Here is a 27,038-nt window from a genome sequence, read left to right as displayed (position 1 = left end):
GAGAAATCTTAGGCTGTCAAAATATTAACAAAGATGGGCCTCCCCAGTGGCACAGCGGTTGAGCGCGGTGCTGCGAAGCTGTCCCCAGCCTCTGCAGTGCCGGTTCGATTCCCCGCCGGCGGCCAGGGAGAACCCCACATGGCGCGCAGACCTCTCCTGCCTCGCCTGCTGCTCCCCTCAGCAGTGTCTTTGGTCCGTCTGCCCGTTCTGCTCCCCGCTCTGGCTCTGGCAAATTCTTTCACCCTCCCACGCTCCTGACCTGTACCCCAGTTCTTGTATAAAATAAATAAATGAATCTTTAAAAAAAATTAACAAAGATGTAAAACAATGATACTTCATTACTTTTTTTTTTTAAAAAAAAGTGTTCACAGATGATAAGGTGGTGGGAGAACTATGGGACTATAACAATGTAAGGAGAAAAATTAATTAATTAAAAAAGTGTTCTTGCCATGGGAATGTAGGACAGAGCATCTGGCTGGACTGTGAACCGTATAACACTGGCTATGAGAAACTCAGAGACGTCCCCAGGCCTGTCTTAACCTGAGTCTTGGGAGCAACTCCTGGTCCTGCAGCTAAACTGCAGATGCTGAGTTATTTCCTCTTCATGAACCTCAGTACCTTCATCTACAAACTGGGGGGAAAGGTGCCTCTTGTACTACCTCACCAGGCTTTAGGGAGACAGCGAGAAAATGGAATACAGTAGTATCCTCTGAACATGCAGCGTGTTCGCTGCTGTTGTTGCGCCACTCTTTTTTTTTAAGATTTATTTTTTATTTACTCATACATACAAGAACTGAGGTACAGACCAGAGGTGCCGGTGGGGGGCAGGTGAGAAGATTCACCAGAGTGGGGAGCAAAACAGACGGATTGACTGAGGGGAGCAGCAGGCGAGACAGGAGAGGTCTGCTATGTGGGGCAGTTCCATGGCTGGGGATTGAACTCGTGCTGCAGTGGCTGGTGATAGCTTGATAGCTCTGAGACTTAAACCTGCACCACTAGGTAGGCACCACTGGGATGATCTTATCCTCCAGAGGAAGCAACAACCTCTTGGAGTCCCTGGGATGATCTCATCCTCCAGAGGAAGCAACAAGAAGAGCGCCTGTGTGACTTGCTGATCTGGTGGGGGAGACCAGAGGCGGCACTTTTCTGCCCTGCGCTAGGGCAGCTTCAGTCCATGACAGTGAGTCAGAGGAGCTCTTGTAAGCTGGAAGCTTCCTCTGCTTCTCACTGTGCATGTCTGCACTCCCTCTAGGGCCCCAGGGTACAGCTGAGGTGGATGGATGTCACAACTAGACCAAGGCCTTGTTCCTAAGGACTCTGCTGGTCTTTCTGAAAGAGCTTCCCAGTCTTGCAGGCAGAGATTTTCTCCTATCCTCTCAGATCCTGCATAGGATTTGATTCTTTTTGCGCCCCGGTGCTACCTCTGATAGTAGTAGGCAGGTAGTTTGCCCGGCTTTGAAAGCATAAATCTCTCAATTGTTGAAGGAAGATGGGGGTGTTGGTAGGACAAAGTGGCAGGCACTTACTTGCCAATCTCCGGAGGAGCACACAGATCTATTGTTCTTGTGAAAGACAAGCCATCTAAATGGATACATATTTTTGCATATTTGTGTGTACATATGCCTATATCTATCGAATTATATAAATAGATATATTTGTATATCTAAACATATGTCTAAATAGATATGAAATAGGTATTTTAAAAGCTTGGGGAAAATGTAGATTGAAGGACTCATGTAGAGAGGGCACTTATGCATATTTATAGACTTCATTAAAAAAAGGATTTGAAATGATGTTTTTGACTTTATTTTTGGTGTTTTTCTACCTTTGTTTAGCCATTTTATTTCTGAGAGTCTATTCTAAGAGGATAACTGGATCTTGTATGTAAATTGTGTGTATGTATAAGGATGGTCATCATGGCATCATTAACATATAAAGCAAACACTGGCAATAATATAAATATTCAACCATGGGCACTGGTTGAAAAGAATCATGCTATTTCCTTAGAATGAATTCATGGAGCTCTGAAAAATAATGTTGTAGAAAAGTATCTATTGATAAGTCACTCACGATCTTTTGCCATGTGGAAAGAAGTATGAAACAACATACTATAGATGATGATATTTTTGTTTACTGAACATATACTCTCCAAGAGAGACAAGGTCTGGAATGGAGACAACAAAATGTCTGCGATGCATCTTTGGGAGAAAGGTTGGGAAGTATTTTAATTTTCTTTTGTGATACGTATTTTCCAATTTTTCTACAATGGAAAGAAGAAATCACATTTATAATAATTTAAAAAGTTATAAATCAGAACTGTGCCGCCTGGAGTTTAGCACAAACATGGGGCTCCAACTGGGGCTCTGCCATTGCCAAGGAAAGCGGAGAAACCAACTGTTTGGTTTCACACATGATGTTGGTGAGACTGCAGCCAAGGGCAGCATTTGTGTGTGAGTGTGACCATTGAGACCAATGCCCGGGAACTTGATCATCACTCACGCCCACGTCCTTCCCATATTGTTCCCAGTCTGGTTACGATGAGGCTCAGAAGATGCATATTTCACTCAGGAGAGAAAAGTCGGAATCAAATTGGGTCCTCTGCTTGCTACACCGCACACTTGCACCAATATTTATCCCATCTGTTCTGAGAGTCTGCTCCCCATTACTTACAAAACTGTCAATGGCTCCCCATTATTTACCAATTCTTTGGCCTGGCACACAGGGTCTTCTGAGGTCTGCCCCCAGCCTACTTTTCCAGCCATCTCTCCCTCGAGTTCCTTTCAAGTACCTTCTGCTCTAACCAACTGGGTCTGCCATTTTTTAATGACTCGGAATGATTTCAGCTGCTTTGATCAGAAACCCAAACTGACTTCTGTAGAAAAGAAATATATTCTCTAACATAACAGAGATTCCAGAGATTGGGTGGGCTCTAGGGATAACCAACTTCACAACTCAGTGAGGTCGTCAAGGACCCCACCTTTCTGCTCTGCCTTTCTCAGTTTGGATTCAACCTCAGACCAGAAGCTAGTGGTTGCAATCTCATCCAGACTTGGTGACATCTTGAAAACAAAAGAGACACTGTCTTTCCTATGGTTAGACCATTCAGGAAGCCCTCCTAGGAAACTCCCCTCTTGGCTCACTGGCTCATGACCTTCATCATGAATCACATTACCCTTGACCAGTCAGGGCAAAGGTGTTGGTCTTCCCTAAGGCATGTGGTTGCATGAGGAAGGGGCAGAAAACAAACAAACAAAAATATTTAGGGTTCAGTTAGGAAGAAGGGAATCTTGAGTAGCTGCTCCATCAAAATGACTCATTCTTTCCTGTCTTGTGTATTTCTTCACACTGCTTCCCCTGCCTGGAATGACTTTTTTCTATTTCTTCTTGTTCAGATTTCAGTTTAGTTCATCTTTCATAGCCTGACTTAAGCTCCATGAAGCTGAATCTGGTCTCCCCATCTCCCCCCGCCCCCGCAGTGGTAATGTCTTCCTTCTAAATGAAACTGTGCTATGTATTTTATGCTAAAGATGTCTTTAACATAATCTACTGTATACAGTGCTTGTTTGTGAATGTATCTGTTTTTTACACATGATTAGGGATTACAAGATGAATCAATGTATTTATTAGAATGATTAGAACTCAAGGTCAGTGTGACCAACATGTAATAACTCATGCAAAGAATGGTCTATGTGCCTCTGTTCTCTTCTCTCATGTGTATGACAGATGGAGTTTATTCTAGCTCTATTTCTAAATAAGCCTGCACTGAACCTCAGAATCATTCTCAATACAGTATTCCAGGAAGCCATTACTAGATATTGTTGTTAATGCTGAAAATCAAGCCTAATTGTCTTTTTCGGCCTAGTTTTTATAAGGTCCAGGTCAGTCTTTAGAGGCAAAAAGTCAGTCAGGGCTGAATGGATACAGAGATGAATGGTACATAGTTCCCTGCATCCAGGAAAGTAGCCAAGAAAGCTATCCATATACAGATTGTTGAAAGGCAAGGCAGGAAGTGATGAGCCCCATGGAGACATACAACTAGCCATGTGAATGTGGGGCACTGGGGGAGACTTCCTGGAGAAAGGATCCCTTCAGTCATTCTGTGTTCACCCAGAGTAAGAGTAAACATACCTAACTAGTCCCCTGTTGCTAAGCAGTTAGGTTATTTCTAATCGTTCAATATGAATAATAACAGTAGAATAAATATCCATATAGTCAATTTTTTTTTAAAGATTTATTTATTTATTTATACAAGCACTGGGTACAGTCAGAAGCACGGGAGGGTGAGAGAATTCACCAGAGCCAGAGGGGGAGCAGAGCAGGCAGAAGGACTGAAGTACACTGCTGAGGGGAGCAGCGGGCGGCAGGAGAGGTCTGCGCGCCATATAGGACCCTCCTCCGGTGGCCGGGGAGCAGCCGGGGATCGAACCAGCGCTGCAGAGGCTGCAGGCAGCTTTGCAACCCAGCACTCAACCGCTGCGCCACCGGGGAGGCCCATATAGTCAAATTTTTAATGTTTTTTAAATTATGTGATAAATTCCTAGAAATAAAATGGCTAAAACAGAGTTTGTAGATCTTAGGGATATACATTTATGCAATTGAGACCCAAAAGGGAATGTTAGATCTCAGTTGTGTAAATATATCATCGTTTATGCACCCGATTACTCAGCAATTAAACTGTGGTTCAAAATCCAGAGGTCATATGGAAAAATTGCTAGAGATGCCTAAGCATTATAAAAAATTTAAAATTTTTACAGCAAGAACATATCAAAAGATAGTAAAAGAAAAGGACAAACAGAAAAAAATATTAACATGTCACAGATTACAGGTTAATATTCTTTATGTGCAAAGAATTAAAAATAGAAAAGAATAAGGTCAACGACCTACAGAAAAATTAAACTGCCATGAGAAATTGTGCATAATTTTTTTATTTTTGCTAGTTGGTATGATTGGGTCAAAAGATTACCACAGATATGATTTTTAACGATATTGCCAAATTCGCCTCTTTTCCCACCAGCAAAGTATGACTATGCCTATTTAAGTCTTGCCAATAGTCAGGTTTTTGGAATGCATCTCAATGTCCTTGCCTTTGGTTTTCCCTAATTTCTAGTTATCTGGAGTAATTTTCATATAATTGAGAACCATTTGCTTTTCTTATCTCACACCAGTCTTGCTTATTTTTCTGTAGGTCATTGACCTTATTCTTTTCTATTTTTAATTCTATGCACCTAAAGAATATTAACCTGTAATCTGTGACATGTTAATATTTTTTTCAGTTTGTCATTTGTCTTTTACTATCTTTTGATATGTTTTTGCTGTATAAAATTTTTAAATTTTTTATAATGCTTAGGCATCTCTAGCAATTTTCCATATGACCTCTGAATTTTGAACCACATTTTAAACATTTTTCCCATTCCAGTGTTATAGAATTGACTTTCTTTTAGTACCTATACAATGTTTCTCCTTTTATTCCTCTATTTTCTTTTTTCTCAACATATATACCTCTATTCCAATTAGATTTTATTTTAGTGTATGATGTGAGGAATGGATCAAATTTTATCTGTTTCCATCTGGCTATCTAGTTTATCTTGGATCATCTCTTCTTTGTTGATTTGTCTCATCATGCACTAAATTTTCTTATGAAATTGGGTCTATTTCTGAATTTTCTATTCCATTCTATTGGTCTATAGATATGCCAATACCCACACATTTAATTATCCAACTTTGAAATGTGTCAGATACCTGGTAGTGCTAACCTGCTCCCTAATTGCTTTTATTTTTTTTATAATAAATTTTATTTTTATATTCCCCATACAATTGCAACCCCCCCATTCTGACCCCAATAATTGCTTTTATTTTCCAGAGAGTTCCTTATTGCTTTTGCCTGCTTGTCTCTGAAATGAATTTTAGAAAAAATAAATACCTATGATATTGTTGTTAGGATGACAATAAATTTGTAGTTTAACTTAGGAAGAATGGACTTCTTTATGAATTTGAGTCTATCTAACCAAGAACATCTTTCTGTTTATTTGAATTGATTTGTGTGTCTTTGGAGAGTGTTTTTTCCCCTTTGCATTTTCTCAAAGTTTTAAAAACTCCTTGCTAGATTTATGCAAGACACTTTGTGTAAATAGGCTCTACCTTTCATTTTATCTTCTAACTAGATAGTATTTGTAAATATGAGGGTCTTATTTTTTTTTATAAAATTTTTATAAAATTTTTTATAAAATTTTATAAAATAGAAATAGTACAAGGAACTTCCATCTACCCTTTACTTGGATTCATTCATTGCTTACATTTTGTTCCATTTGCTTTATCATTCCCTGTCTCTGTATCTGAGTCTCTCTTTCTGTCTGTGTATTTTGTTTTGTTTTGTTTGCTCTAAATAATTTTGAGAATAAGTTGGAGCTATGATGCTCTTCTACACCTAAATATTCAGTCTGTGTTTTCTGAAAAGAGAACATTATGTTTCAAAACTAGAGTATGGTCATGAAGTCCAGAAACTTACAACTTACAACATGAAGTCCATATAACCTAGAACTGATATTTAACTTTAATCAACTGAACCAATAATTGTTCAGTATTTTTGCCTCTCTTCCTCTGCCCTCCCCCACCCTGGTCTAGAATCTAGTCCAGGATTACTTAATGCATTCAGCTGTGTTTCCTCTTCATTCTGGAACTGTCCCTTGACCTTTGGTTTTTCTTTGCCTTTCTTGACCCTGACATTTGGGAAAAATATAGGTCAGCTATTTTGTAAAACATGCCTCAATTTGAATTGATACTCAGTCTATTTATAATCAGATTTAAGGAAATCTATTGAGGTTTCTATATTGATTTTTATAACAGGTTACTGTACTATGATCTCCTATTGTGTGTGATAGTTTTGTTGTTGTTTTCTTTTTCTGGAATCTCTTGAGTTTTCCAGATACAGAAGCAGACCCACTGCATAAAGTGGTAGTTTTATCTCTCCCTTTCCATTTCTCATGCCTCTGTTGTCAGAGACCCAGAAGGGAAGGGTGTTTGTTCTTTGCCTACTAGATAATGCTTACATCTTTTCTGACTGTCTCTGACTACTGAAGATTCACTATTTGGGAAAGACTGAACATTTCCAAGAGGAATTTGCTTTTCCTAAAGTGGGCAAGTGTTGGGAAGGCAGTGACGGTGGTTGGTGGTTCATCAATTCTCCAAATAAAAAAAGGATTCAAGGGGAGAGGTACAGGATTATTTGCTACGAGATAAAGAGGTGTATTCATTTAGTGAGAATATTTTAAAATATTTAGTGAGAACATATTATGTGTCACAGCTGTTCTAGACAATAGTGCTATAAAGAAGTTTTTGATTAGCATGTGTGGGATTATTTAACCCCATGCTCCTTGCCTGTGGTCCTGATTCCCTCATCCTGCTCACTGCTGTTCCCAGGACACTAACTCTGAAAGTGTGATACAGTTTATTGATGCTTTGTTTGTCGCTCCACTAGAAGGAAAGTTCTCTGAGTACTGGATCTTTGTCTTCTTGTTCTCTGTTGGAACCCAAGTGTCTAGAATATTGTTTGGCATGAATAGTTTCTCAACAGACATTTTTTGAATTAATAACTAAAATGCTTAATGTTGTGTGTTGCTATCATAGATTTTTTTAAATCACTTTTTGACTACTGACTTCGGCTTTCTCAGGAATTAATATGCATCTACTGGACATTTTACTTCTTTGTTTACCTTACAAAGGTTTGGGGTTCTTCTCGGATTTTTAGAAAGTGAAATTTTTCCCTTTTCCTTTTCTATGAGAATTCTCTTTTGCAAATATTTCTAACTGTACATCATCTTTATATTAAAGTCTATAATAACCTGTTCTTTCAAAGTTCATGCCTTCCTGAGGTTTCTCCATTGAGGCTAATGTAATTTGCTTATATGTGTATTTTATCTGTGTGTGTGTGTACCAGCTCCTAGTCTTCAGAAATTGCCAAAGACTCACCACGTCCATGGTGTCGTGTGTCTCCTGAGAAGCGCTGTGATCTACTTGAAATACCCAAGCTGTGCCAACGAAGCCAGTTCTATCTCACTGGATGTCTGAGCTCTTTCCCACCTCTAGGCCGATTTCGCTCATTTATAAAATGTGAACTTGGCCCAGATAATCCAAAGAGAACTGTTTGTTACATTCTAATATAGCCACAAAGCCTAATCTTTCCTGCTTTGTTTATTGATGTGATAGATTAGGCTAATAATTTTCCTTGTGTTGAACCAATTTTGTCCGTTTGATAGACTCATTCCTTACTATAGTCCCTGACACATTAACTGTGTTCCATGAATGTGTATTGAAGGAGAAAGGAAGGAAGAAATAACAGTGAAAAGATCATGAGATTTTAAATAGAAAGAAACTAGGTTGAAATCTAATTTCTCCTAGATACAGGCTGTGAGATTTAGAGTCTCTGTGTCATCTTTTGTAAAGGGAGATACTTATCTAAAATATTTATTGTGACAATTAAATGTGGTGGAAAATGTGAAAGAACTGAAAACTGTAAGATGTCATGAAAATATTATTATTATTGCAACAAAAATATAATGGCTTACTAAATTCAGTATATTCTATCAGGATTACTAATTGAAAAAGAGCATCAGATTTTTTCCAATTTTAGCCTGTGATATATGATTTGAATATATCTGGCTTCCAAGTACTCCCCTTCACCCAAATAGCCACCACTAAATCTAGTTTACCAATATTATTGATACTCTTCCCAGATGTCCCACATCTTCTCTGACCCTATTGCGAGAACCAAGGGCATCCATATTTTGGCAGCTCTTGTATCTGACATATAGAAGCACTTAATACTAGTTAACCATTAATTGACTGTTTTGACATGGGTATTGGCATTTCTTGGTCTTGGGTGAGAAATTGACAAAATCACATCGACTGAGGTTACAGTCAATGTTCACTATTTACTGCTTTTTTCTTCTTTCACATGAAGTTGGGACATGCATTTTCATCGAGGTGGTGTATTTCCTCTCAAAGTAAGGTATTAAGCACAGCTGGAAATGTCTTAAAAAGATATGCATCTGTAGTGGAAATATCTGTGAACCAAGGGTTAGGGAGCCTGATTTTCCTCATCCCAACTCCACCCTGGCTGTGAGAATCTGAGCAATTCTCTTAACACCTTTACTTCAGTTTCTTCACCTTTAAAAGAAGAAATTTAGAAAGGATCTCGGGGGCCTTCCCAGCTCTGAAAGCTATGATTTTAGGTAATGGAATGAAATCTCAACACTGAAAACACTCTTAAAACCACCCAAACAAAAGTTAATAAAATTTAAAAAACAAGAAGGCAATATCACTCTAAGGTAGATTAAATCTAAAAAGGAGTCAATACACTTTAAAAGTAATTAGTTGAAAAAAGACACTACACACAAAAACTAAGACTCAGCCACAACCTGAGAGCTATTAAAACAATGAATAACTTCCCTGAGCATGGAGTAGTTGACTTTCAATACCATAAAGGACTGAGAAAGAAAAAAAAAAGTAAATTAAATTCTTAGTTCTCTAAATCCAGGTAAAACTAATCCAATATCACAGTAAACCACATTCAAATGGGACAGACAATAGAATTAATCTAGAGCTAGCCCTGCCCTTTGCATCCCACTTGGCATCTTGAGTAACAGGACACTGGGGGCAGCTGGCAAGAGGGCACTGTGTGGAGGAAGTCCCGAGTCTGAGCACCTTGGACAGAAATCCCCTAGTTTAGCAGGAACTGGGAGCTTACACAAGTGCCTGCTGATCAAGCAGAGGAGTGTCAGGCACAGCTGCTGACCCCAGCACAACCGGTCCTCTCCGGGTTCATCAGAATTGGACATGCTGACAGCTCCACATACCTGTTAGGTTTGGAACTCTAACTGCTCATTCCCTGGCAGTTGATAAAAGCCTGGAGCAAATATGACTGAGAAGAGCTTAGGCAATGTGTGAGGACACTTGATCTAAGCCCTCTGACAGTCTGGAGAAATGGCAAGAATGTCTTACACAGCTAGTTAGCGGGAATCCTCAAGTCTTCCATTTTGCAGCTAGGTTTACAAAGTGGTTACCTATGAGCAGGAAGTATGAAAACAAAGTGAGGCAAGCTGACAAAACAACTTGAATCAATGCCCTGATTTATCTTGAGGAACAGTTCTCTCTTCCACCCCAAACAGAACCTCCTGTCTGGGAGGAATTACTTTTAATTTGGATGTAGATGGACTATGTGTTGGATAGGGACATAAACTTCAGGGATACAGCAATCATTCATTTGTTCAACATACATTTATTGAGCATTTTCTGTGTGCTGACCCATGATCTATGCTCTGATGATGTTTATGATGTGGATTTCTGGGACACCCATTTTTATTAAACACCCTCATTTTATTGTACTTCTGGTGTTAATATTTGTAACAAACACAAGCACACAATATTTCATAATCAATTCATGATGTGTTTATACTGTGATGGTAATATATGCAATCTAGACTAGGGAATATTCACTTGAAAACTGCAGTTTTAAAATTTTAATTCATTGCCTAAACTACATTATTGTAACTATTAAAAGAAATCAAGATGGCATTGTGGGACCTGGTAGCCAGATGTGAAGGGAGATTTGACATAGCAAGTGAGGGAACATTGCAAGGATATAAACTTAGAGTGTTCAGAAATAGCATCTTTTGATAAAGGACATTTCAACTGAGTCTGAAATATAAGAGGAATGTACTGGGTAGAGAAAACAAAAGGTACAAAAGAACAGATTTAGAGGGAGGAAAAGTGAACAAGGTTACCTGAAGTAGAAGTGTGAAGAAGAAAGTGCCTCCCCTGGTGGCACAGCAGTTGAGCGCTGGGCTGCGAAGCTGCCCGCAGCCAATGCAGCGCCGGTTCGACCCCTGGTTGCCGGCGAGGGTCACACATGGCATGCAGACCTCTCCTGCCGTGCCTGCTGCTCCCTTCAGCAGTGTACTCCTTCAGTCTGCCTGTTCTGTTCCCTGCTCTGGTGAATTCTCTCACCCTCCCGCTCTACTGACTGTACCCAGTGCTTGTATAAATAAATAAATCTTTAAAAAAAAAAAAAGAAGTGTAAAGAAGTAAGAAAAGAGAGTGAGGGAGGCCAGAGATGACATGGTGGGGCAATGGGATGAAGGGGTAACGCCATAAGATTTTTTTTTATTTTAAAAAGACTACATTACACTTCTAGTGAAAAGCCTGTTTGCTATGGGACCCAGATTGTAACCTATTAAAACGGTCCAAAGAACGTAATATAGAGAAGAAAACTGCATCTCCAACAATTCTCATTAGGGCAACCACTTCGTAGTTATAGCTAAGAACATATCTGCCAAATTAATGAATTTGAGATCAATTTCAGAAAGGATGCTGAGAAATGGTAATCACCCTCCAGACTTTAGCACAGCCCAGGCATCTCTAAAAGTAAAAGAAGTGGCCCTTGTTTGTAAGTTAGAGATTTACTGTGAGCCAGACCTACTTGCTCTCTGAGTGATTCGTCCATCTAAAATTCAGAAAAAGAATACTTCTGAAGATAATTAGAAAGAACATAACTGGACTGAAGCTGTCAGCGACTGCAGATCACTTCTCTGCAACCACGTCTTTCTCAGGCAAATAGCAGACTTGAACAGAATGGTCCCTTCTCAAAGGAGAGGTGAATAATAAGACCCACTGTGAATCCTACATATAAACACTACAAAAAGGAACAGAATGAGGGAAGTTAAGAAGTGATAATTAAATGATTAATTTCCATCTGACATAGAATTATTCCAAGCTAGGAGAGAAAATCAGTTCAGAATATAGAAAAAAAATGATACTTTTCAACCATCAGAAAAGCTAAAAAGCTTTTTTAAAGGTTAAAAAAGAATATGTATTTTTGAAAAGGAACACACAGCAGAGAAATAAAGAGCTCAAGGAAAAGATTCATTAATGATCAAAGGAGAAAAATTGCATTGGCAATTTTAAGAAACAATACAATAATAAAACTACTACAGAAAGAGAAAGTTATCTTCAGAAGCTACAAAAAACAGAATCTGGACTAGGAGTAAATTTAGAAAAAAGGAAAGAAGTTGTTGAAAAATTGTTAGAAAAACTATGGACAATAAAGTTCAACCAACATAAGCATTTCTGTTTCTGGAGAACAGATACATAAGACATGAATATGTTGTAAGATAACATAGAAGAAAACTTCTCTTTAGTAAAGCAAGAGCTGAGATAGCAGGTTAACAGAGTACTCATTCCAGGAAGAAAGAAAAAAAGACCTTCAGAACAAAAAAACTTAGCATATCTTAAGTTACTGAACTTCATGAATAAAGAGTATTATAGCCATAATTTTTATTCTGTGTAAAGTATTCCATGTGAAAATAAGTCAAGCTGGCCTCTGATTTTTTTAATTGCAGCATTTAATGTCAGAAGACTAGAACACTGCGTACATAGTTATGGAGGAAGTTTTAACATTTAATATTTTCTATTCATCAAATTATAATTTATGTATGAAGGTAATAGGCAGACATCCATTAAAAAATGAATTCAAAGTGCAAGTATTTCTTGGGAAAAACTATCTATTTATAAACAACTTCCAGAGGAAAATCCCAGGATATAGACTGCTGACAGCAGTAGTGATATTTTTCTCCATATGTCCCTGTGTTCATTTAAACAATAATAGTAATAATAATAATAAAGTGAAGTGTTAATAATAGCAACAGTAGTAGAAATGTTAGTAATAATAGTAATAATAGCAACTATTTATGGTGATTCCTAAATACCAGACACTTCATAATCATTATTTTACTCCATACTGAAATTACCTCATGGAGTAGTAGAATCATCACCCCATTTTATATTGGAGAAATGCTTATACGTCTGGAGAAAGAAAGCTTTAGAGCTAGCAAGCAGCAGATCCACATGTTGTCTTTTTATTTTACACTCACATCTCTTTTATCACTTTAATCTCTGTCTTTTCCCTTTCCATTCTCAGATGGTGCCTCAAGACCATCCTCTACATTACAGATCTGATTTTCTCCAAACTTAGTTCTGTCCTTTACTGCCTTTGTTGATTACCAAAGTACTCTGTGGCAATATCTCTGCACATATTTTTTCATTACGTCTCAATACACATTAATATATTGTCATACCATCTCTCCTTTCTCATCTGTTATTTCTTAGAATCTTTGCTCTTTTTCCTCCAAGGTATAATGTAGATGCTATTTAAAGTTAACTTCCATGGCCTGCATGAAATATGTTACACCTGAAGGGGGAGATCCTATACTTCCAAAATACTAACAATGATGTAACTCCATGGCACTTCAAAAAATAATTAAAAAAAAAAAAAGAATAGTCTTTATCTCTGAGTGCAACATTTATCTTCTATGTTGCACAAGGTTTTTTATAGCCCCTCTGTGTGTATGAGTGTGTGTATGTGTGTGTCTTTATTTTTTTTAAAAAAAGATTTATTTATTCATGCGTACAAGAACTGGGATACAGGCCAAAGCAGAGTTGTGGGGGGTAAGAGGATTCACCAGAGACAGAATGGGGAACAGAACAGGCAGATTGACTGAAATACACTGCTAAGGAGAGCAGTGGGCTAGTCAGGAGAGTTTTGCTGTGCCATGTGGGTTAGCTCCCTGGCCAGGGATCGAACTTGTGCTACAGTGGCTGCCAATATCTTCGTAGGTTGCGTCTTTACCCCTTGTGCCACTAGGGAGGCACGTGTGTGTAACTTTATATCTGAAAAATTGATCCTGTATTTGTCCATAATCAAGGATGACTTCTTCTTAGGTCTTACTTGGATGGACTTAGAATCTTTAAGCTGACCAAGTCATCCTAGTTCAAGGATGCACTTGTCTATCAAAAGAAGAGGTCTTTTATCAGGGGAACTTCAGATTAAAAAAATTTTCTATGCCCATATCTCTATCCCATTTAGCTTCCATCCCACACAGATGGACTGTCTGTGGCTCACCACCTTCACATATGTCTGTCTTCCACATCAGAGAAAACCTGGCCATATCAGCCACAAGCAGAGCCACTTTAGAAAGACTCCTGAGCAGAGACACATCCTATTCTCTTGGGTTTTTCTCCTGGCAGTGGGAGGTTCCACCTGGGCTGTCAGCAAGGCTCACTCCCAAAGATTTTTCTAAGGTAGCAAGAGCACTTCCAGATGAAGTGGTTCCTGCTCTCTCACGACCCTGTCTGGCCTCCAGCCTATAATCCTCGGGAACTAGGGGCCATCCTTTGTCTTAATGACATCTTTCAATCAGATGTCTGTTTGTTCATTTGAAAATCAAAAATGCCTCAAAATTTGTAATGTGTGGTTGAGATCCTTCTCTAGTGATGTTTTTTGCCCCTATTTTAACAGCTTTACATGATAATTTCACTTGGTTTCTTAGGAGAGCTTTATGCCTATATGCACAATTTCTTTCCCAATCCCCTGCTAATATTTTTGCTTTTGACAGCTGGAGCAACCTTATCAGATGTTACTCTGTGGCATATTGGATTCAAATCCACACATGATTTCTGGCTCAGGCTATTGTCTCTATTTGCTGTGCTGGGGCCAGAGTGAGGGGAGAGCCCTCTGCTAACCACAGTTCAATGGCATCCTATAAATGGATATTTTTGCACTGAAAGTTTGGACATATCTCAAGTATTTATTGAGATACTAATTTTTCATATATTTTGAATAAATATTTGACATAGATCTTTGTCATAAGTGCTTCAATAATTTGTTTCCTTCTCTTTCTGGTTTTGTCGTGGGGGTGTTAAATGTTTATTAAAGCTTTTAAATCATCTCCATCTACAAATAGAGCACATATGTAAGCAAAAGTCTCTTAGAGCAGAACTAATGGGAAAACTAAGGATCCCTTGATACACTGGACCCTCACCACTGCTTGGGTCAATGCTACAGAGTCATGTTATAGTCGAGTTCATTGAAAACCCAAAAAGAGTTTAGTAACGCCATCTCCAGGATAGATTTCAAAATAGATTATACCAGGATGAAAGTGTTCAGCTCAGTTTTAAGATGCTTTGTGACCTAAAAGGGACCAGGAACTTGTGGAAATCAAAGTTAATTTAGAAGCTGAAACGTGTGTTTCCTTGGCAGAATTGAATGTGACTAAAAGATTCTGTCAGTGTGATTCAACCCTAGCTATTTGGTAGAGCCCTAGGCAGAGGTAATGATGGGAGAGGACACCCAGAAATAGAAACCTCGTCAATCATGGGTGCAACTTATCAAGGCCACAGTCAATTGAACAAACCTGTTTCACTTATATCCACTTGTGCCAAGATGGAAGCATTCCCATAGATAAGGAGACAATATGCTTAAGAAAAGATCAGAGTGGAACAACCTTCTCCAAAGGAAAAGCTGAATCCCATGAAGGGGGAAAAATGGGCTAATGCTTTACGTAAAGGCAAAACTGAAAGTTATTGGGCCCTATACATAGCCACCTCTCTGTTAGCATTTGTCCTGGGTTCTGGTTGGATTCCAAAAAAAGTGGTTCACTGTTCCAGTAGCCTTGGGGCTCTGCACCAAATGTCAAGGTGGGAAGAAGATGAGTGACTAAACAGTATAGTTGCTTCTTCTCTCCCAGGGCTTTGGCTGGACTCCATCAGAGGGATCTGAATATACGACAGGGTGGGGGCTCTGCTCCCATCAGCCGGCTGAGAGAAGCAGCTATTTGGAGTGTAAGGAGCACAAGTAATGGGGCAGCTGATCTGAGCTGGGACAGCTGATGTGACATCAGCCTTGGCAGGGGAGGTGCTGATGGCAGTGGTTGGAATATGGACTGGTGTTGACAGACACTAGAGTAGTGGGCAGGAGCTTTCGTGCGCTGTCCCCCATGCAATGTTCCTCTCCGGAAGAACTTCCAGTATGCATATCATCTACTGAATACTCGAGCCAAAAATGCATTGATGCTGCCCACAGTGATGGAAGAAATCAGCAGTTGGCTATCTTGTTTTGATACTTGCAAACAACCATAAGAAGTAGGATTTCTGTAATCAGGTGCAAAAGCAAGTAACTGCAGACATTTTATTATGGGAACTTATGTGACATTGATCCTATTTCTTCAAATAGAAGATAGTAATGTTTGTATGACCCATGATTATTTCACTTACACAAGAAAAGTATGCTGCCCAATGAACTACAACGTACTAATGCTTGGAAGTTAACATTTCGGAAATGTTGAAATGAGAAAAAACCACGCACTTTACATGCACTGTTGATGTGACAAGAACATAGAATATGTGCAGGGAGATCAGTTAGGAGATTGTTGTAGCAATTTAGATAAGAAAGGATAATGATTTATAATAAGATGCTGTCAGTGGAAATGGAAAGAAATGAGGACTCCATCATATATTAAAGGGGACAACAAATTAGCTGTTTTGTTTATTTGATTTTGTGTGAGGGACTAAGGGTAAAAGGATTCAATTGGCATCAAAGCTAACAAGAATATGAACTAAAGGAAATTCCAGCTACAGACTGGAGTCCCCTTCTGATATTCTAGTGTCCACTGTGGTGCAGATAAAATAATGATTCCACACATTTAGATTGTTCTTAAAACACACTATTCTATTGGCACAAAAATGATTCCATTGTTTCCATAACAATTCATCCTCTCCAAATATAATTACTTTTCTAGATATTATTGCCATGACCATAGATAATTTCATGCTTATGGGCATACATTGTTCTGTATACTGAAGTTCTGTATACTGTGTTATGTTAAGCTTTTGAAGAAACATCCTAACAAGAAGCAGTCACTATGGAAGCTTTTAGCCATGAAGCACTTCCAATTTGTATGGAAGCATTCATTACATGCATGTTTTAAAAATGAAAGGCAATTGTTGTCCTCAAAAGAAAATCACTGAACTGAAAATAAGAAAGCCTGGTTGAATCCTCAACCTCTTAACTCATTGTGTGACATTGGGCAAGCCAGTCAAATAAATTTCATCTGTGGAATGGAGAAATAGCTTTCTACGTACCTTGCAGGGTTTGATGAACATCAAATGAATCCATGACAAATACTCATCGAGCCCCTACAATGTTTAGAGTCTAACATGGCGGAAGGGATACAGTAGCACATAGCAGAACCAGTGACTGTGCTCAGGAGAGGCTTATTACAGGAAGGAAGTGGTGTACTGTAAGTTATTATAGGCATGTGAGGTAGAACTCTGATCAAATGTTAGATGCATAGAATTTCTTACTACAGAAAGTGGACTTTAATTTATTTATTTATTAAAGATTTATTTTTATTTATGCATACAAGAACTGGAGTGTGGGCCAGAGGTACAGTGGTGGGGTGAGAGAATTCACCAGAGACAGGGTAGGGAGCAGAACAGGCAGATTGACTGAAAATACACTGCTGAGGGGAGCAGTGGGTGAGACAGGGGAGGTCTGCTGTGCCATGTGGGTTAGCTCCCTGGCCTGGGATCGAACTCATGCCACAGTGGCTGGTGATAGCTTGATAGTGCTGAGACTTTAACCCCTGTGCCACCAGGGAGGCCCTGGACTTTAATTTTAAAGGATAATTTTCAAAAAGGTAAAATTTTGACTTTTTTTCAAATATAAAACAAACACATGCCAAAGATTTTATTCAACTCATCCATTAATGAAGGACCACTAGGATGTTCAGACTTTCCAAAGAGCTTTGGAGCTCTCAGGACTTATAGTACTGTTAGGATTAGATGCTGGGTTAGATACCAACAGGACTATAATCCATCATTCATTGAGATTATGTGATCCACCCAACAAAAATCATCTGCAGCTCTATCAGACAAAAATCTGTTACAGGGCAGGGAGAGGGACCCCCAGGCCCCGAAAACCTGCCTGCTCTAAATAGGTTCTGCCATCCGCCACATCAACACAAAACATATGATACTTTAATGGAAAGGAACTTTAATACAATTAGTAAACAATACAGGAAAGGAAGAGAATACAATTTCTAAATCAAGCACCCAAAGTTGCCCGTCCCCTTGTGGGTAAAAGGCCACCCAAGCAGGATTGGCCCAGAACAAGGCCCCAAAGCCTGCCCCAAGTCTAAAGCATCTTCCAGTGGGGATCCACAGAAAAGGATCAGAAACAACCAGACAAGTCTGGGAGGAAAAGAGCAAAATCAAAATCAAGACAAAAACTGCCATTGTCACCTGCCCACGGGTCTCTCACCCACATCTGTGTCAACAGTCCACATCAAAAGGCAAGCACAGTTTCTTCACATGTCTCTCGGCTCCATTTGCCTCCTCCAGGTCTCCTTCTGGCTCTCCGTCCTGCTTCCTTCCTTCCTCAGTCTCCTCTGCAGCTTCTTCTCTCCCTGTTCAGCTCTACCCTCCTTTTGGGTGAGGCAGAAAACCTGGAACCTCTCCCTTTCCTGGGGACCACACTGTTATAAATCTATAAATTGTTTTCTGCCTGTAGACAGTGTTGTAAAATAACCTAGTTAATAGAAAGCTAACCTAATGGGCACACCAAGTAATCTGTATTTCCAAATTTCAATTCTTTTCCTGATAACCTCTAGTTCTCTTTATTTCATTCCTCCAAAGGTCACATGCAGGTTGAAATCTTTTGGAATAATGCAATTAAGATATACTTATGATGAATTTTTCCTAAGATCATAGCTAGGATTGGTTGACATTCCAGCAGATTAAAGTGATTAAATGAGGACAGAGGACTGTAAATGAAATGGGAAGTGAAGGCCTGGGAGAAATAAAATAAACAATTTGAGTGACCCAGGAATCTTCAGAATTTTCTGAGTTGCACAGCCTCTCTGTAGATGACTATTTTCTAACAAGACCTCCCCAATGCTCCATTGGAGCGAGCTATCGAAATTACCTGGCACATTTCCACCAACATTTCAACAAACGATAATAATACTCTCCAGATGTCAGTTGAAGTTACTCTCTTCTTTGAAGATTTAAAATAATGTTGGCTTGAGATTTTACCCACTTTCCATGGGAAGTTCACTGTCCCCCCCCTCCCCTCCAATGTCTGAGAATTCTGCTCCCAACATCTGTGGCTTCTGTTCCCAGGCCACTTCTAGCTCTAATTCCTTCTCCTGTTGACATCGTATTCTCACATGTGGCTCACCTGTACCTCTGCCTATTGTGGTAGACTTTACCAAAGTAAGGTGAAATGAGGGATATGGTGTCTATCCCAGCTGAAGGATGTTACAATAGGAATCTGTTTTGTTTGCAGTTAGAATGACTGATTAAGAATAAAGCAATGGGGCCTCCCCGGTGGCGCAGTGGTTGAGCGCTGGGTTGCGAAGCTGCCCGCAGCCTCTGCAGTGCCGGTTTGATCCCCGGCTGCTCCCCAGCCACCAGAGGAGGGTCCCGCATGGCGCGCAGACCTCTCCTGCCGCCTGCTGCTCCCCTCAGCAGTGTACCTCGGTCCTTCTGCCTGCTCTGCTCCCTGCTCTGGCTCTGGTGAATTCTCTCACCCTCCCGCGCTTCTGACTGTACCCAGTGCTTGTATAAATAAATAAATAAATAAATCTTTAAAAAAAAAAAAGGAATAAAGCAATGGCCTCAACTATCACCACATCCCAAAACAAAGTGTTGAACAGACTGCAGGTGTCTTGCAAAGAGGTGGCAGAAAATCAGTTTCCTAATTCTTAGCCTGTCATCCACCCTGAAGGGATCTAAGTGTTGAAGTTAGAGAGACAAAGAGCTGATCATGTGCCCTAGTATTTCTCCCCCTAAGCCACAAGAAGAGAAGTTGGGTTTTGCCCATTCACTGAGTGAGGGGACCATTTTGAAGAGAACCATTTGGTCAATTTAACTTGTGAGCCCTGATTTGTAGGGCACAGAATTTGATGCCAGAGTCAGAACTGAAAAAGAAAAATCCACAGGCTGCTGAAAGGATATATAGCAACAGAATGGAGAGCACTCTGGGAGCAAACTGCACTTCCATGATGTAGGGTAAGGAAAAATGTCAGGCTTTTCTGCCCTCAGCCATCAGGATAGATGATGGATCCTTGCGGTCCTGAATGCATGCCTGATGGCGGGCACCTGGAGTAGGGTGTGGGCATAGGTAGATGGGATTCACCTGGGCTAAGACTGGGCTTTTAAGGTCGGCATCACGGGGACGCCAGTAGAAGCAGCAGAAGCCGAGAAAGAAGTAGCAGAAGCCGAGAGAGAAGCAGCGAATGCCTGAGAGCCCAGATAGAGTGAAGACTCGCTGGGGGTTGGGAGGCCTGCCAGCCTCCCGGCCCCCCAGCACCCCTGCCTGCCAAGTACCTGGTAATCCCAATAAAAGACCTGCAAAAAAAAATACTGAGGACTCTGACTTCTCCTTTACCCTGTCTGCTGGATTGGAAAACCCGCACTGTATCTTCCTGACCTTTACACATGAACAATGCAGTGCTGGGCTGAGGAGGCATTTCAGGAGTCACATTAAGGAGAAGGGAGGAGGAATTAGCCTGGAGTCACCTTGAGTTCTCCCCCACCCCCAAAAGGGTGATGGAAGGGCCTCTAGGGCATGAGGAGATGCTTCACTCACTTGCTGGGCCCACAGCCTGAGCGGCAGAGGCATTGTTTCTGATTCCCGGGGGAGAAGCAATGAACAGTGGGATCCATCCTGCCCCAAGGGCACCCAAGTGCATCTTAGCACCACTCCTATCCCTTACTTCTCTCTCCACCCCTCTCACTGTTCCCCATTTTATTTCTAACCCTGGAAGCCAGAGACAGCCCAGTGAGGGGGCAAAAAGTAGAAGATCAAGATGGGGAGAGAAAAGGAAAGAAACTCAAGGCTGACCAGGCCAAGGAGATTGGAGAGCTTCAATCTTAAATGAAACAATGTTTTGACAACTGTATTTTACTGGTCAAGGCAGAATGTCTTTGTGATTGAATATATCAGGACTTCTGATACTCAATGGTGCCTAGAAAGGTTGAGGGACTTGCTTAGACTTTCATCAGGGGAAGGAATGAGGCCTCACGGAGCTTGGCCCTGAGTGCTTGGGACGCTTGAAGGGAGACTGGCAAGGACAGATGAGTCTTACTGAACAGGTACAGTTGTGGTCCTCTGGACTGGCTGTCTACTATTTCATGTTCTATGGTTCTGATGAGGACAGTTGGGGCTGCAACAGATGAGCCCATAAGAGATGCAAGCCCAAGCAGCACCCTTGCATACTAAAAATCCCTCAAAACTTCCAACTGAACTCCAGCTGGTGGACTTTCTACTGTGTTCCTCTGATGCAGATGCCTCTTTGACCTCTCTCTGGAGGTAGTCAGGGTCTGTTGCACCTCCATAAACAGAGAGGTGCTCTCCTGCATGCTCTCTCTCATTTAGGCTACCCAGCCTGAGCAGTTATAAAAGAAATGACATGCCAGCTCCTCTTCTTATAGGCCTCTCTTATTTTTGTGAATGATTGCAGAGGGGAAACATGTTACTTCAAGATATTCTAAAGGCAGGAATAGCCTTTCTTTGCAAAAGCAGCACTGCCCAAACGCCTGACCCTCTCCCACCTCCCACCCTTCTCCTATGGAGTTGGAACATGGGTCGTGGGTAGGGAGGGTGGAAGGGCTGATTCTGGAATCTGCACTCTCGATAGGTCGACATTGTGGCTGGGCGACGTCTCCCAAACCCCACTTGAGGAATTGGGACGCAGATGGGATACCAAGTAACTTTTGTTCACCACACAGGGCCTCAGTTGCAATTCTGGGACTCTAGGAAAACCTTCCTTTGACAGTCGTGTTCTAGTTCGCCAGTGAAGACCCCCCCACCAGGACCCTGCTGGAACAGTCAGGTCTGTATCACCTGTTTCCAGCAGTGCTTGTAGCTTCATCCCTAAAACTATCCAAACACTTGAAAAGTCTATTCCTAGTGCTTGCCAGTAGCCATTCTTGAGTTAGTATCCAGCACACAGCTATCATCTACCAGGTGCAATAGAGCTACTGAGAAACCAGCCTAGGATAAAACCAAAAGGAGAAACGATAGGAGTTTGAATCCTCTGGAGAGTTCTTTTATGTAAAGGTTAGGTGACTGTTTTCCTTTGCAGGTCAGGGCGGCTTGTTTTAAGAGGGCAACAATTTTAATGTTTGTATGTAAGCAACCTGAACAATAATGATTTCTTGGATTAGTGTAAATGGGCCTATTCCTCCTCTGTGACTAATTAAGCCGAATTCCTTGCATAAGGGAAGCTGCTTGGCATTTGCCCGTATCCGCGCTGACCCGCTGTGTTTGATTACCCACCATTAGTTCATAGCAGTTGGACTGCCCAGCCGACTTCCAGGATTGTCTCAATTATCAAGATACCTTGTCACCTTTCTGGCCAAGTTTTAACATCTTCACATAATCCCTATAGAGAGAGCGTGTTTGAAACTTGGCCTCATCTGGAGGATTAGTGAAAACATTGGGGCTTCCTCCTTAGGTGGCTAATGAAGGCCCCGCAATGACAATAGTACAGATTAGTTTAAAATAGTTTCTATTTTTGTCAGTGCTAAAAATATTCTTTCATTTATATTTTCTCCCAGGCTTCCCATGTCTCTTTCCAAAGTGAGGGATGGAAAACGATAGGTTCTGAGTATCACCTATTAGACTAACAATGCAACATTTAAGAGGATGGGCTAAAAATGCATCTTTGAATGATAAATAATGTACAATACAGCCGTATAATATAGTGCATTCTACAAAAATGCTTTTTTTTCTCAGGAGGTAATTTTTTTCCACTTGTGGATTTATATTAAAGTCCCAAGTCCTAGCGGGGAGATCGATGGGCCGAGCTTTAATTGGGACTCTCTGGTGATTATCTAGATGGGCAGCTGCTGTCAATCAGCTTCTAAGGAAATTTCAGAGCCAATGATTAGTGGGCTCCTGGAGATGTTAGGCCTCTGCGGGAAATGTTAAAGCCCCCAATCACAGAGAAACCCTGAAGGACAGTGGAGTTATAATTTTCCAAGTTGCTGGCTTACCTGGCCACATACATGTCCCAGCTTTCTGGCTGAGTCAACTCAAAAGACTGATATTAGAGAATGTGCTGGAGTTACTTAGTTTTATAAGCAAAACAATGTCTGAGACTCTGTGTCCCTCACAGGCAATTGCTCACCCCATTGCTAGAATCTGTGTTCCTCAGATTTCACTTTTTCCTACTCTGAAATATTTCTTACATCTTTACATTGCTACCTGTTAAAAAAAATAGTAAAACAACAACAGTACAATGACAGTGCCCCATGTTTGTTTATAAAACACAATTTCATGTCATGCATTTAAACCCCATTGATAAAATAACAATGTATTACTGTTCTTTTCTGGGAAAAGATACACAAAGTCACAAAATTTCTCCTCCCTCAGTGCACATAATATTGTTTTAGAAACACTCCTCATATGAATTAAAAATCCAAACCAGTTTTTGATTAATTTAACATTTTGTGATGGCTTAATCTTGTTAATTCAGATTTCACCAATTTAAATTTCATGATAATTCAAGTAGGACTGGGCTAAATTTGTTTTCTCCTCATCATTGAATTATGATGAATAATGATAAGAAGTGTTCTGTTGGTTAAAAATGAACTGCCAGCTTCTTATAAGGTTAAATGTACACTTATTTACCACATGACCTAGCAATTCCATTCTTAGGTGCTTTTCTCCCAAAATGGAAATACATGTCCACCCAAACACTTGCATACAAATGTTCAGGGTAGCTTTATTTGTAATAATTTTTTTTAAAGATTTATTTATTTATTTATGCAAGCACTGGGTATTAGTCAGAAGCACAGGAGGGTGAGAGAATTCACCAGAGCCAGAGCAGGAAACAGAACAGTCAACTGACGAAGGACACTATTGAGGGGAATAGCGGGTGCAGCAGGAGAGGTCTGCGCGCCATGTGGGATCCTCGCTGGCGGCCAGGATCAAACCAGCTCTGCAGAGGCTGCGGGCAGCTTCGCAGCCCAGTGCTCAACCACTACACCACCAGGGAGGTCCTATTTGTGATAATTAAAAACTGGAACCAACCTAAACATCCATCAGTAGGTGACGAGGCAAACAAATTTTGAGTTATCCCAACAATGGAATGTTATTTAGCATTAAAATAAAATGAACTACTGAGACATGGAGAGGAGTCTCGAAAATATAATGTTGAATGAAAGAAGGATAGATACAAAAGATTATATGCTGTATGGTTTCATTTACATGAAATTAATTATAGTGATAGAAAGTAGATCATTGGTTACCTAGCAATGGGGGTGGAGAGATCGATTGGGCAGGAACACAAAGGAGTATTTTTAGATGACACACATGTTCTGTATCTTGATAGATGTGGTAGTTATAAGGGTATATACAGTTGTAAAAATTCAATAAACTGTACGCTTATAATGTGGACACTTTATTGTATGTAACTTAAACATTAAAAAAAATAGGTTTTTTAAAAGGTACATGACATCAGATATATCTTCATTAATAGCATGATTCTTGTCCTACCCCTTGTGTCTTTCTTTGCTTCCCCTTTCCAGTGTGTTAATGTGTGTGTGTGTGTGTGTGTGTTGCCAATATCATTTTCAACATGCAAATGGTATGAGGAATTCCAGCTTGAGTTCAACAGATATCTTAAAAGAAAAAGAAGAATCCAAGCCTTCCACCCCATACCTAGTAAGTCCCCCAATTTTACTTAGTATTATTCCTAACTACAGTTCTTCTTGTGTGTGTTTTTGATTTAGACATGAGTCCAACCTTCATTTATATGGTTCTGCTTCGCCTTCTGTTTCTCCTTTATCTCCTTTCTCTTCCCCTCCCCCTCTTCTATTTCTTCCTAAGTTTTGGCTTGGACAATCTGATGAGATTTAATGTATAAGTTGATCTTTGTTTTATGGGAGATTTAATGGGCATATGTCTGGGGCACTTTTGCAACCTTTAACTTGGGAGTTTTGCTTCTGGAGGGGTGTGTGTGTGTGTGTGTGTGTGTTTGCATTTTTTATAATTTCCTTTTTGGATCAAAAGGAAGTGAGCCTCCTATTCTGAGCAAGAGTCGGCTTGAACAAATTCTGCCTGATTTGGACAAGCTCAACTGGAGGAGTTTCAGGCTTTCATGTTCCACCATAAACTAGATTTAGAAAAGGCAGAGACCCACATGATGGCACAAGGAAGAGCAGCTTCCCTTGACCCTGGTAGCTATAAGGGGGCCATGCAGAAAGAGGAACCTTGTGTGATCTATCATGAAAACCTGTCAGTTTTCCTTGTGCTCATTCATTTCACAATCAGTATATTAGATGTTGGCTGATGTAGCAGGGGACGTGTCCACCTTGCAGACTGCATAGTTTGCTATCAGAAGGATTTCCTGGTGTGATCTGATCCTCATGATGTTTTGCTAAAGACTCACACTTCTTTGAAACTTGCAGGCATAAAACCCTGGGTGCATGACTCCAGAATGAAGAAAGCCCCAGAAGGCAATGACTTGGAGACCAAAACCCTTTGGTTTAATGAAACTGTTGAAGACGTGAGATACATATTTAAGAAAAAGCCAAAAACTGAATTTTTTTTCTCTTTCAGCTTCTGTTGCAGGATACCCAAGGATTAACATCCAGTGAACAATGGAAACCCTGAGATGATGAATAAGGCTATGAATCTTCCTTGGTAATTGCTCCAATGAAACTTTTTTTTTTGTCCTTCCAAAGCCAAAGTATGCATGATGGCATCTGAAAAATGTGACATCTGCTGTCATCACTCCCAGCTTTGGAAATCTGATTTTGACTTTATGGGGGAAAATCTTAGCTTTGATTTTGGCCTTTAATTTTTGATACTTGCAATTTGTGAGTTTTTTTTTTAAATATATAAGCTTACATGTTTGATATTTCCCTTTTGTGTTTTTGCAGACTCTTTAAACAGATACATGTGTGGTTCAGGTAAACAAATTGCCTGACTACTTCAATGTGTGTAGAACTGCCTTTCCATCAGGCAGTGGTGAAAAGAATCTAGCCTAAGAAAACTAAGGCTTGTCCTCTTACAGAAGAAAGAGAGAGCTCTGTGTCTTTGCAGTGGCAAGTAAAACTACAGTTGTACAAGCTATTCCATGTGACTTAAATGGAAAAAAATCCTTTCTGTGTCCATATGTTGTATGTCTATGTATCTTCCCCTTTGTGTCTATTGTCCTGGTCCTTGGAGGATATAGAAATCGGTACAGAAAGCACCTAAAGAAATGATGAAATTAAAAAATATATATAGGGCCTCCCCTGGTGGTACAGGCGATTGAGCGCCACGCTGTGAAGCTGTCTGCAGTCTCTGCAGCTCCGGTTCAATCCCAGCCAGCCGGCAAGAATCCCACATGGTGCAGCAGACCTCTCCTGTCTCACCTGCTGCTCCCCTCAGCAATGTACTTCGGTCCATCTGCCTGTTCTATTCCCAGCTCTGTCTCTGGTGAATCCTCTCACCCACCTGTGCAGCTGACCTGTATCCCATTTCTTGTATGTATGAATAAATAAATCTTTTTTTAAAAAAAATAAATAACATATATAATATATATATATAATATATATATATATATATATATAGGGAGTTGGTGCAAGTGCTTCCAAAAGCATGGTCTGAGATAATCTGTGGCTAATGAAAACTAATTTGGAATTTTGAAATTTAATGGTTTGCTTTGAAATCTGTATATCTTTGAAGTTGTGCTATGGAGTATAATGTTGTTATTTCCTTTTAATTCTGTCATTTGTGCTGGTATCTGCAGCTCAGAAGAGGCAGCCTGAAGTGAATGGTTTAAGTCACTAAATGGTGAATGAAATGGGAGTTGGGATATTAAAGGGCTTTGAAGGTTAAGAATTCCAGTTGTGGAAGTGAAATAATAAAGTTTGGTGAGAGATAAAAAGGTTACTTGTGGAATGAAATCTAAGAAGATGGAAGGGTCTAACTCTGTTAGCATTGTGCTGGTGGGATGTAGTTGGAGTTCTGATATCTTAAATTGTCACCATTGGGTGGAGTGTTTTAAGTTATAATGTTGAACAAATTTCCTTGTCACTATGTTATCATCAGATTTAATTTTGGTTATTTCAGAGTTTTAACATTTACAGAAATGGTTTCTGAGAAATTAGCAAGAGAAAGATCTTAACATTTCAAAACTCATGCTAATTGA

The 27,038-nt window shown here is 40.1% G+C and overlaps 1 long non-coding RNA gene across 4 annotated transcripts in view; it reads left to right on the top strand.

Moving 5' to 3' along the window:
- The window catches only part of LOC119231862 (uncharacterized), a 310,536-nt gene extending 284,172 nt beyond the window's left edge, over positions 1-26,364 (top strand). For 3 of the 4 annotated variants that reach the window (XR_008549420.1, XR_008549418.1, XR_008549416.1), the window contains one exon: positions 25,460-25,707. This is a non-coding gene — a long non-coding RNA (uncharacterized LOC119231862). Of the gene's footprint in view, positions 1-25,459; positions 25,708-25,782 lie in introns of those variants that run through there. The other variant, XR_008549417.1, reaches the window with a different exon arrangement.
- The last annotated feature ends 674 nt before the right edge of the window (positions 26,365-27,038 follow it).

Source organism: Talpa occidentalis, unplaced genomic scaffold (genome assembly GCF_014898055.3).
Source record: "Talpa occidentalis isolate TD23 unplaced genomic scaffold, MPIMG_talOcc4v2.1 talOcc4.7, whole genome shotgun sequence".
NCBI lineage: Eukaryota > Metazoa > Chordata > Mammalia > Eulipotyphla > Talpidae > Talpa > Talpa occidentalis.
Note: the sequence above shows the minus strand (reverse complement) of the source record. Positions and strands in the feature narration are given on the sequence as shown.